This window comes from Equus quagga, chromosome 4 (genome assembly GCF_021613505.1).
Source record: "Equus quagga isolate Etosha38 chromosome 4, UCLA_HA_Equagga_1.0, whole genome shotgun sequence".
Lineage (NCBI taxonomy): Eukaryota > Metazoa > Chordata > Mammalia > Perissodactyla > Equidae > Equus > Equus quagga.
This window is the reverse complement of record NC_060270.1, coordinates 141836504-141847295: the sequence shown is the minus strand read 5'-3', so window position 1 is coordinate 141847295 and position 10792 is coordinate 141836504.

The window sequence follows — 10792 nt, the reverse complement described above, 5'->3', positions numbered from 1 at the left end:
GGGTCTCATGCGTGTCTGTGGGCTCTCATGCGTATCTGCGGGGTCTCATGCGTGTCTGCGGGGCGTTGGAGAGAAGCCCCTGGCACGCACCAGTGTTCTGAGATGCTCCTGCCGCACTTCCCCCTTCTTGGGGGGAGGGCTGGGAATTTCCCCCAGACCACACGGAGGATTATGAGCAGGCGGCAAAGGCACTGCTCCAGAATTCTCCATAAGTTTTCTGACAGAGTGCTAAGAAAAGAGGCTGACGCAGAATCCTCGCACCAACGTGACAGGCGATTTAACTTAGGGATTAGAGAGAGCTCTGCAGCGTGCCTGGGGTCGGACTGCTCGGGCTCGAAACTCCGCTGCGTCTCCTGTCAGCCCGGCAAGAGTCTCAGGTGTCCGGGCACAGGCATGGGTCAGTAGCCAGGACCGGGAGGAGGTGACTAGAGGGCAGTGCTCCTGGGAGGAAAGCTGAGGGAGTCGGAAGCGAGCTGGGGAAGAGGAAGCGCCAGTGTAGCCTGAGCCCTTGGGGGCCCTGCAGCTCGATCACACCTCTGGTCTCTCCCACCTGGAGCCAAAGGCTCTGGGGGCTGCATTCCCACCCTGTCGCCTCTGCCATGGTCATGGGGAAAGGAGGACATGAAACTCCTGGGGCCTTCGGACGCTCCTTCCTGGATGGTGAGAGGCAGTCCTCAGGAGGCTGCTGGGCAAGCTTTAGCAGCAAAGCCCTCAGAGCCGGGCTGAGCACAGGGACCTGGACAGAAGGCCTGAGGGGCCCTGGGTGGGGCACACCCTCGGCACGGTAGAAAGGGATGACATAGGTGTCTCCCTTCTCCATGAGGGTGAAGTTGAACAATGCCGCACACACATAGCACAGGGCCTGGCCCACAGTAAGTGCTCGCCGAGTGTCTACAATTCCTATTAGATCCTATGGATTTGGGAAGAAACGTGGGTAGAGGCAGTGGAAATGTTGTGAACTAGTCTTGTCTCACAGGGAGGAAAACATGGTGCCTATGAGGGGAACGATGAGTAGCTCAGGCTGGCTGAGGTATCGGGGCCCAGAGCGGGTCGGAGAGAGAAGGGAGTAGATGGCTAAGGCCAGATCTGCGAGGGAAGTGGCGTTATTGATCAGGTCTCAGATGAGGCAGACATGGCATCATCAGGGGAACACACCCTGACCTGCAGAGCAAAAAGGATGAAAAAGGAGAACAGTGGAGCAAGCAAAGCCGTTTCAAATCCACGTGGCAAAACCAGGAAGGAGCGACGTCAGTACAGACGTTAACGCAGCTGCTGCCTCCAGGAGGGGGGGAACCCCCAGCCCGGATTCTCCTCCACGAGGCCGAGGATCTGACGAGGCAATTGTGCAAGAACAGCAAGCTGCCTAAACCTTTCCCTCCTCAGTGCCTCTCCTTCTCTCGTCACCTTCTGTCTGAACTATCCCAACACTTCTTCACTTCGTTTCTTGCTTGAGCCTGTCCAGCTTTCTTTAAAAAACAAATTGTTTTCTCTAAAAACAAAATTGGAACACTGACTACATTATTTTGTGATATGAATTGTTTCTGTCACTATTAACCGCTAAGGTTATTTGAAGAAACTTTAAAAGAAAAAGACAGAGGCAGGGGTGAGGTAGAGCAGAGACCCAGCTAGCTGGTGGCTGCGAGCATTTACATAAGAGGGGACAGTGGCTCAGGGCAGGGCGGTGGCATCTGTGGAGGCGAGAAGCAGTCAGATGCTGAACATATTCCAAAGGCAGAGCGAACAAGAACTCTTGCTGGATTCAGCGTGGGTGTGAGAGGGAGGCTTGGTCTGAGCTCCAGAAGGATGGGGTTGCCTTCAGCCCACGCAGGGAGAACCTCAGGGGAGCAGGTCTGGGGAGGAAAACCAGGTGTCCCATTTTGGACAGGAGCAGTGGGATGTCCATGAACATCCCAGTGCAGCTGTTAACCAGGCCACTGGGTACAGCAGCCTGGAGGTCAGGAGCGAGGCAGGGGCCGAGATCCACCTCTGCAAGTCATCAGTGGGTGATGGTGGTGGAACTCACAGGGCGGACAGGATCCCAGGGTATAGGGGCAGAAGGCCTGGGGCACTCCAGCACTAGGAAGACTGAGGCAGAGAGGAATGTACGTGTCAGGGAGGGCTGGCTTCTGTAACATACGACACCAGAAGTTCCATGGCTTCACAGTAAAAGTTTTATCTTTCATTTTAAAAAAATAAAGAGTTTTTTTTTTTTAATGGTAATGTCTTAGCCAATTCTTCAGACGAGAGAAGCCTGGAAACATTGAAGTTAGCAAGAACAATGCCAACGCAGTTAGAGAAGTGGAATCAAATTGTTTTATTTCGATTTTTTGCTCATTATACTAGAAGGCACTATCTGCCAATTCATCAAGAAAACTTGGAAAATTGTAATGAATACTGAAAAATATCACCATGCCTATGCACTCACATTTAGAATTATCAAGAAAGATCAAGGGCTTTGAAGCTTTAGTAAGTAGAGAAGAGAGGGCGGGTGCACAGTCCACTACCCCGGTAAGTTTGGGCGCCTCCTGCTCACGCAGCCCATGAGAACCAGCCAGCTCCCTTTAACATGCGGAGTCCGGGACTGGTGAATCAGAATTCTCAGGGAGCTCCTGTGTGCCGTGTGGTTAACAAGCCCCCCGACAAGGGTTCTGATGTTGAGCATTTGGGAAACGTTGGGTGAGAACCGTTCTTCCCCAAGTGTGATCTGAAACCAGCAGCACAGGGGACCCTGGAGGGATGGCTAGGAATGCAGAGTCTCAGGCCTTGGCCAGACCTGCTGAGTCAGAATCTGCGTTTTAACAAGATTCCAGGCGAGTCTAGGTGCACACAAATTTGAGAAGCGCGGGCTAAAGAACATCAGTATCCCCAATCCAGTCCAGTTAGATCACTGCCTGTCCATCAGAGTCACCCCAGAGCTTTCACAAATGCTGGTGCCTTGGCCTCACTCCCAAAGGTTCTGAATTAATTACAAATTTTTAAATAATTTCTCTCCTCTGATTTAAAATTTATCGACTTACATATGCTATTTTACCTATTTATTCCAGATATCCACATATGCCCAATATTTTAATAATGATACAGCTTGACTGGAAAACAAGGTTTGGATCCAGGCTGGAGATGGAGCTCCCTGCTTCTTCTCTTCAGATGGAACTGACCACCAGGCCCAGCAGAGCCACCATCCGCTGCAGGCACCCTCCCCAGCCGGGGCCACCCTGGCACAGAGTCAAGCTAGGCACTGGGGGTGCAGGGCTGGGCAGAGAGCCCCTGCAGGGAAAGCCACACAGAGACCCGTGACAGGGGGCAACGAGCCTTTCGAATTTTTGTTGTTGATTAGGCTAGCTGAAGCCCCTGAGGACGAAGGAGATGCTTCATAGCGCTTAGGAACACAATGTTTAGAACATGAAGAAGTCGTTAGAGTCGGCTAAGCTTAAACCATCAGCTGAATTTTACAGACGAACAGCTCTCCATGCGCATTTCCTCTCTCCTCTTCCTACCTGCGTCTCAGGTCTTTCTTACTGATTTGTGGCTTCTGTAATTCTTTTTCTTTTTTAGTGAAAAATTGGAAGTCTCTTGTGCCACACAGAGATTAAATGGATAAAAATTCCAAACTTTCTCATAGCTTCCAAAGAGTATATTAAGCAAAGGTAAATCTTATTTAAAAGACAACGTTTGAGAGCTTCGTGACACGTGTTTCACAAGAGAAGATGAAGACAGGCACAACGGGTGGTCATGTGCGCGGGAGCAGGTGGCCCGTTGGAGGCAGTCTGGCATTTGTCCTTTGAACAGAGCTCTGTGTCTTCCGCCACCTCTCAGCATCTGACAGACCCCTGCTCATTTGGAACTTGAGTTCATGAGTAACATGGAGCCCACATCCTAGTCAAAGGTTTCCTCCATTTCACCTTACTTACTTATGACTTCTCAGCCAACTCTTTTTTTATAGCCTTTACGTTCTTTTTTCTTACCATTGTATATAAGTAGTTTTTTACAGGAGTCCTGATTAATCTCCTTTAGAAAAAAAAAAGGATAGCCATTCCAAATCTTGTTGGCTGCCTTCCTCCATTCTTCTGTGCCTCTCTTGGTGTCTGCAGGCACGTAAGGTATCCTCCTCCCACTGATCTTTAAATACCTGGAATCTATCTACAGGTATTCAGAGATAATGAACAGTGCAAGTGGCTCCTCTACAACCCATCTCAGCATGTGAACCACAGCCTTCGCTCTTTGGAATAATACTCAAGCCATGTGTCTTGAGGCTGCTTTGATGGCATCCCGCAAGTGATGTTCGTCTTTCTGCCTGAACCCTCCAACTCCCAGCGCACGCAGGTCTCAAAGGTGTGAACCAGAACACAAATACCGCTCCGTTCTCGTACCCTTTGGGCTTAGTTACATGTTCCAGAAAACTTCCGCCATATGTACCACATGAAAGGGGAATGCCCAGATCCCAGACCCCTAGGAGGACCCACAGACTCCTGGTTTGAAGCTCACCCTCTCCCACTCACTCCGGCTTCGTGGCCACCTGCCTCACCTCCTCAGGGTCCTGGCTTGGAAAATGAAACAAACCCTGTCTTCTTTCGTCATCTTTTCTTTCCATGAAGTCAAAAGGGTCCATTCCAAGCCGAGTCTTACATCAGACTCTCCAGGAGCACGGCTCCACGCCCAAGTTTCAGACTCTGCTCCACGGTTTCCATGCCCACAGGTCACTTTTTCGCTGACTTTGTGATACTCTTTTGTCCTTCACAACCTTCCTCTTAAATATTTACTTAATCAGGCTTTATTTAAAATTTTCCTATCTCTGCTCACCTCCACTATAAACCTCTATTCAAGGATTCGTACAATTTTGCATTTGAGCAGCAGCAGTAGCAAACTCTCATAAATAATCGTCCCAACTTTTTCGGTGCTTGGTTGTCACAGTTAGAGTTCATGGTGACCATCCAGCTGGCTTTCTGCTGGAAGCATTGCCCCCGAATTCTCAAGAGCTAGTTTTTGGAGTCAAACTTGGCACTAACTTTACCATGAACTGCCTGTGAGACATCAGGGACCAACTTACCCCCCTGAGGCTGACGTTTTTCCATCTGCCGAATGGGCATAATGGCAGAACCCCCCCCATGTGTTTGTGGGATGTAAGTCATAGTATATAATGTAAAATGCCTGACATACAGTAACTCATTGAATCTTAGCTATTATTGTTACATTTTATTTATCTTTTTTATTGTCCTCAGTATAGTAGTTTGTACTTGTTGTAGACTTTTGAAAGTTTTCATGAAGCCCAAAGCTCAATGAAGAATGTCCTAGGTATGAGGCAGTTTGGCTAAAAATAATTCTACGAGTATTTATGGATCTGTAGTACCTAGAACACGGGAAATAATAGATCTACTGTTCTCCAGATTAGTCAAACAAATTGCTCAGTTCTGGATAATACACTGTAAAGGTATCGTTACCAACATGTCACCTTTTCTAAAGAGGACACCAGGATTGTGCAGGGTCTAAAAACCATCTCCTATGAGTAAAGAAACTGAATTATTGGGACTATGGAAGAAAAAGTTAGTATTTTCAGATATTTAAAAGGCTTCCATGGGAAAAAGTCCTAGACTAATTATCTGTGTGAGTCCAGGACAGAATTGGTACCAACGGGTGTGATTTATTGGGAGACTGACATTGGTTCAACATAAAAAAGACTTTAAGTTGCCAGCAGTACTGGACAATGTAGTGGGTGCCTCACACAGTGGTGACTATCTATTCAGCGAGGGGCTCAGCATTCACTGAATACTAGAGGATTTCTAGGGGTGGGAATTGAACCTAATGCTAAGGTCTCTTCTTACTCAACAGAGTTTTTATATGATTCTAGACAAGTGTGTTAGACTCCTTTCATTGCTGGTGACGCATCCTCAACTCAAGAGAGTTTGAACTGAAACAAGATTAGAACCAGGACGTCACAGCTGCTGTCATCAGAGCTGGGTTCCAGGGTTCCAACAGCGATATGCTTTCCTCTGTGTCGGCTTCCCCCTGAAATGGGCTTTCCCCATGAGATGGTCCACAGGGACTCCAGGGTTACCGGGTCACGTGTTCAAAAGCCCTGTCTCTCTCCCTGAATGTCTGGATCAGGCTTCTCCTAAAGGACTCCTGTTGGTCTTGCAGGGGTGAGATGCCACCCCAGAACCGTGAAGACTTCTGAGAGGACGGCATGCTCTCATTGGCCAGCCTTGGTCATGTGGCCACCACTGTGTGGGGAGATGGGCCCCTCTGATTGTCGCTCCACTTGTGGAGGAGCAGTTCTCAGCGAGAAGAGTTGTGCTGACAAAAAGGAACAAATGTGTGCTGCAGGAGGGCCCCGGAACAGGCAGATGGAGACAACCACACCTACACACTCCTGGGGTGACCCCAGGGAAGCCTTTTCTTCTGTAAGTTATTGTCTACTATTTACAGATGTAAAACATGGACAATGCCTTATTTTTTCTTCTGTAAACATTTTCCTTTATAGGTACATATTTTCCTTCTATAAGAGGTGTATAAGGCTAGACACAATTATAATGACCAAAGTAATCTGGAAATAATTTATTTCTAGGATAATAGCCATTGGAAGGTAGGAGCCTCCAAGGAGGAAGGTGGGGCTCAATCTGGTGCAATGGACCACAGTGGAAAGGTTAATTTACATAGGCTTGATTTGTAGAAGTGGGCCACACTCGCCTGTGGGATACCTTGTGTCCTAAACGGGATAGATGCCTTTCCAAGATTTTGAGAAATGCCTTTTAAATAGGAAGGTTTCGTATACAAAGGACACCTCTTCACAGCAGTCTGCTTAAAATATCAATAAGTACCTAAATTCAGCTCATTTGTGGGTATGCCCCCCAAATCTGAATAAAAACTTCTCTCTGCCTATTGTCTCTGTGGTGTTAATTAATATTTATTAAGTACCCACAATACCAATGATGTTGATGTTAATAACATCAGCAAGTTAATGAAAATTTTGAGATTTATTAATTTAGGAAAACTGTTGCATTTTAAAATTCCCACAATATTCATTGTTTAATACATATGTGCCAATTGGCTGTTGATGATGTGTGTCTGTATTTATTGATATGGAAATCTGCTCATGATATTTCAAGTAGAATAACACCTGTTGAAAGAGCACATAAAGTTTCACCCCATTTTTCTCTGCGTGTGTAGGGAAGAGTCTGGAAAAATCAACACTAAAATGCTAATGGTGTTTGTCTCTAAGGTGCGGGATTCAAGATGACATAAATTATTGTTTAGCTATTTTTTCCTGCAATGAATATTTATGAATTATACAAAAAGAAAAAATATAAATAAATAAAATAAAACTTTACAATTCTTTCTCCAGACCAAACTACCTTGATCTTGAGTGCCTGGAGGCGAGGGGACCAATTTGGCTCCATATGCAGCAGACGGTGATTTGGGCCTTCTACACACCAAGCACCGTTGTAAAACCTCAGAAGATACATATCATGTAGACATAGCCCTGGGTACCTAAGAGAGACAAGCATTCATAAAACTGGTTTATAATGGAAAAAGAAACACATGACAATCTGGACTTGGGATGGGCGTCTGAAGTGTGGCAGGGGCATCTTGTAGGACTGAGCTCCTAACATGTGGGACCTGACGTTGTCTCCAGGTACTGAGTTAAATGGTAGGACACCCAGCTGGTGTCACAAACAATTGCTTGATGTGGGAAAAGCCCCCATATGCGGTGACCACCGTATAGGAGTGTTCAGAGTATTGTGTGTAAAGGAAAACAATGGTGTGTTTTTTCTTTACTCCTAAGCACCACTCCCCAGTGAAAGGAGCCAGGGCTCCCAAGAGAGGTGGTTAACTGCAGGGCAGAAGCAGAGAAAATGCTAGATGAGTCTGGAACCTCTTCTGATATCAGAAAGTAAGAAAATACTAAAAAAAGAAGGAGTGAGGTGGGGAGAGACAGGAGCCAACATGGTGGCCCTCCAACAGTGGAACTGGGACCGTCTACCAGCCTGAATCCCAGCCCGTCCAGGCTGGTGGGGGCTCGCTGTGAGGGCGGCCCTGCAGGGAGTCTCTGCGACGGTCACATGGTGGAAAAGGGCCTCTCCCTATGCTTCTCACCGAGCTGTCAATTTAAACATCTCTGTTAGCTCAGAAGCAAACCCCAAGCTCCCCGTGAGGAGGAACATGCATTATTATAACTGTAGCACTGTTGGGAGGATTCTCCACCGAGGTTTTGTGGCCCAGGAAATGCTGAAATTCAAGTGTCTGGAATGGATCTCCAGACGTGTAAAGCTGGCGTGTTGGCATTGTGTCACACAACCCACACGTGAGGAGCAAGGGCTGAGCGGCTGCCGAGGGGACAGCAGCTCAGAGGCCTGTCCTGCGGCCTCGACCGCGCTCGTTTCTCCGGTGGCCAACAGCCACACTTGAAAACAGCCACACTTGACAACAGCCACAGCACTCCCAGTGCGCCAGGCGCGGAGCCCATCGCTGGCGGGTTTGCTTGTTTGGCGGTTTCGTAACAACCATGTGAGGTAGGACTGGTCCAGTCTGCATTTAACAAGGTCTCGAGTTCAGGGCAGTTAAGTGGTTCACCCAGAGCTCCTCAGATGAAGGAGACCAGCCAGGATGTGAAGCTAGTTCTCTCTGACTTCAGAATCCGCACGTTTCACCGTTACCTGCTTCTGTAGGGGACAGGAGACATTCTGACATGGGAAGATGGGGCACTGGGCAGGGGTGATGGGAGACAGAAATGAGTACAGTATTTCCCGAACATGGCATTTCCAGCAGAAACTTACTGGAAGGCCGTAACCTCTTCCAGGCAGATGCGGGGGAAGCGCCACCTAGAGGACTGACACCCAGCCCAGAGGAGCCTGTGAGCTCAGGAGCCGGAGCTGTTTGGGGAGAGTTCAGGTCTGTCACATTCACGATACCAGACTGGAAGCGTGGCTTCTGTCATTTTAGACAAGGTCTTCAGCAAGACTGCAAAAGAAGATGTGACTAGCAGGGTCCCCGCTTCCAAGGGACGTTCTTGAGTCACATTGGCAGGCCTAGACTTCAGCAATCTGACTGTGCAGGACCGTCCTGCCCTCATCTGGGGAAGAATGAACTTGATAAACCATCACTCGTGTTTCTGGGTCTTGATACCCTAAGGCTTTGGCACAGGCTCCTCAAAGAGGTAATCCACACAAACTAAACAAACAAAGAGAATGCAATATGGAAAGTGCTGCAGTGTCCCAGGAGGCTGCTGTCATCAGAAAACATCAAGGATTCTTCCCAGCGTTCCCAGGGTTCCTGTTGGAGAACAGGGGGATCTGACTGTGCTCCTGACGAGAAAAGGAAGGTTAGAGTGGGTGCCACCATGATCCATCGTCTTGTCGATAAGGGGATTGGGCCCACTTCACCCCGTTAGAAGAAGGATGAACTCCAGCCTGCGAGGTGGGCTGTGGACCTTGCCTGTGATATGAGATTTTAGAGATGGGGGTGGTCTCCCTGTGGAACCTAAAAGAAAAGAAATTTCATCATCCCAGGACTGAAACCCATGTGGGTAGCATATGATTATTATTCACTATCTTGAGTGAAAATAATATGGCCTTTTTTTGTTTTTTATAGGAGGGTAAGTTTACTAGATGGTTACTTCAAGGACTAGGAAGCCCATGATCTGTCTTTAGAAGACAGAAAACAAAGGGAGAAGTTCAGCTTGGAAGCAGAGACTGAGAAGACCCAGGGAGAGAGCTGACACCGTTCTGGAAGGCCTGCTGGGGTCCCTGGAAGGAAGGGGGGCATGGGGCTGGAGTAGTTACCTAGGACATGAGCAGGGGAGGGCTCTCCGCTCCAAGGGAGGGCTTACTGGTAAACCGCCAAGTTCCAGAGAGAAGCACAAAGGCTGGTGATTCTGAGTTCTCGTCAGTGTTGCAGAGGATGAGACAAGACGTGGCGGCAGAACTTGAATGGCAGTGCCCGATGCTGCGTCAATAAAGAGCGGGAGCCCTGGACATGCACATGGAGAACCTGGCCAGTGCCGGGAGCCCACACCTCCCAGGCTGCTGCTCAAGTCTGGGCTTCTGTCCTGGGACGGAACTCAGGCAGAAGGTGAGGCCAGTCAAGCAAAATGCGGCTCCTGCTGGAGGGACAGGCAGGCTGGTGGGCAAAAGCAGCTTGATATCCAGGCGGAAATCTGGGACTCTGTTCACCTCTGTTGCTTCTGAGTACGCTGACTGTAACCTGTTGGTTCCTCAACAGCTGAGCTTCCCAGCCACCTTCCTGGCTGGCTTCACAACGGGAAGGGCAGAGTCTGCAGGCAACAGGTGTTGCTGGGGGACTTGAGCAGGCAGGGGCTAAGAAGGGCACCAGGGAGGTCAAACTCAACATGGGCTCAGACACAGGTTAGGACACGCTCAGCCAGCTGCACAGTCACTCAAGCGACAGTGCAACACAGGTTAGTTGAGCACCTCTCATGTCCCAGGTCCCAGTGCTGCTGAGTTAAGCAGACAAATTTCAGAGATGGTGTGAGGAGGAAGAAACAATACTGACTGAGTCCTTTCTCTGTGCCAATCACTGTGTCAGGCTCTGGCAATGCAAGGAAGAATAAGACAGAGCCTCTCCATTAAGGAGTTGAGTCTAGCGGGGGAGCCAGACCCACGATTAACCCCGGGAGGTAAAGCAGGTTGACTCGTCAGAGCTGAGGATGCAAAGGGCCACAGAGCCACAGAGGAAGAAAGAGGTGAATTCCTCCTGGGTAAGCATGGAGACTTCCAGAGGAGGATTTTCTGTCTACCGAGGAGATGACATTGGAGATGGGTTTTAAATATGAATAAGAATG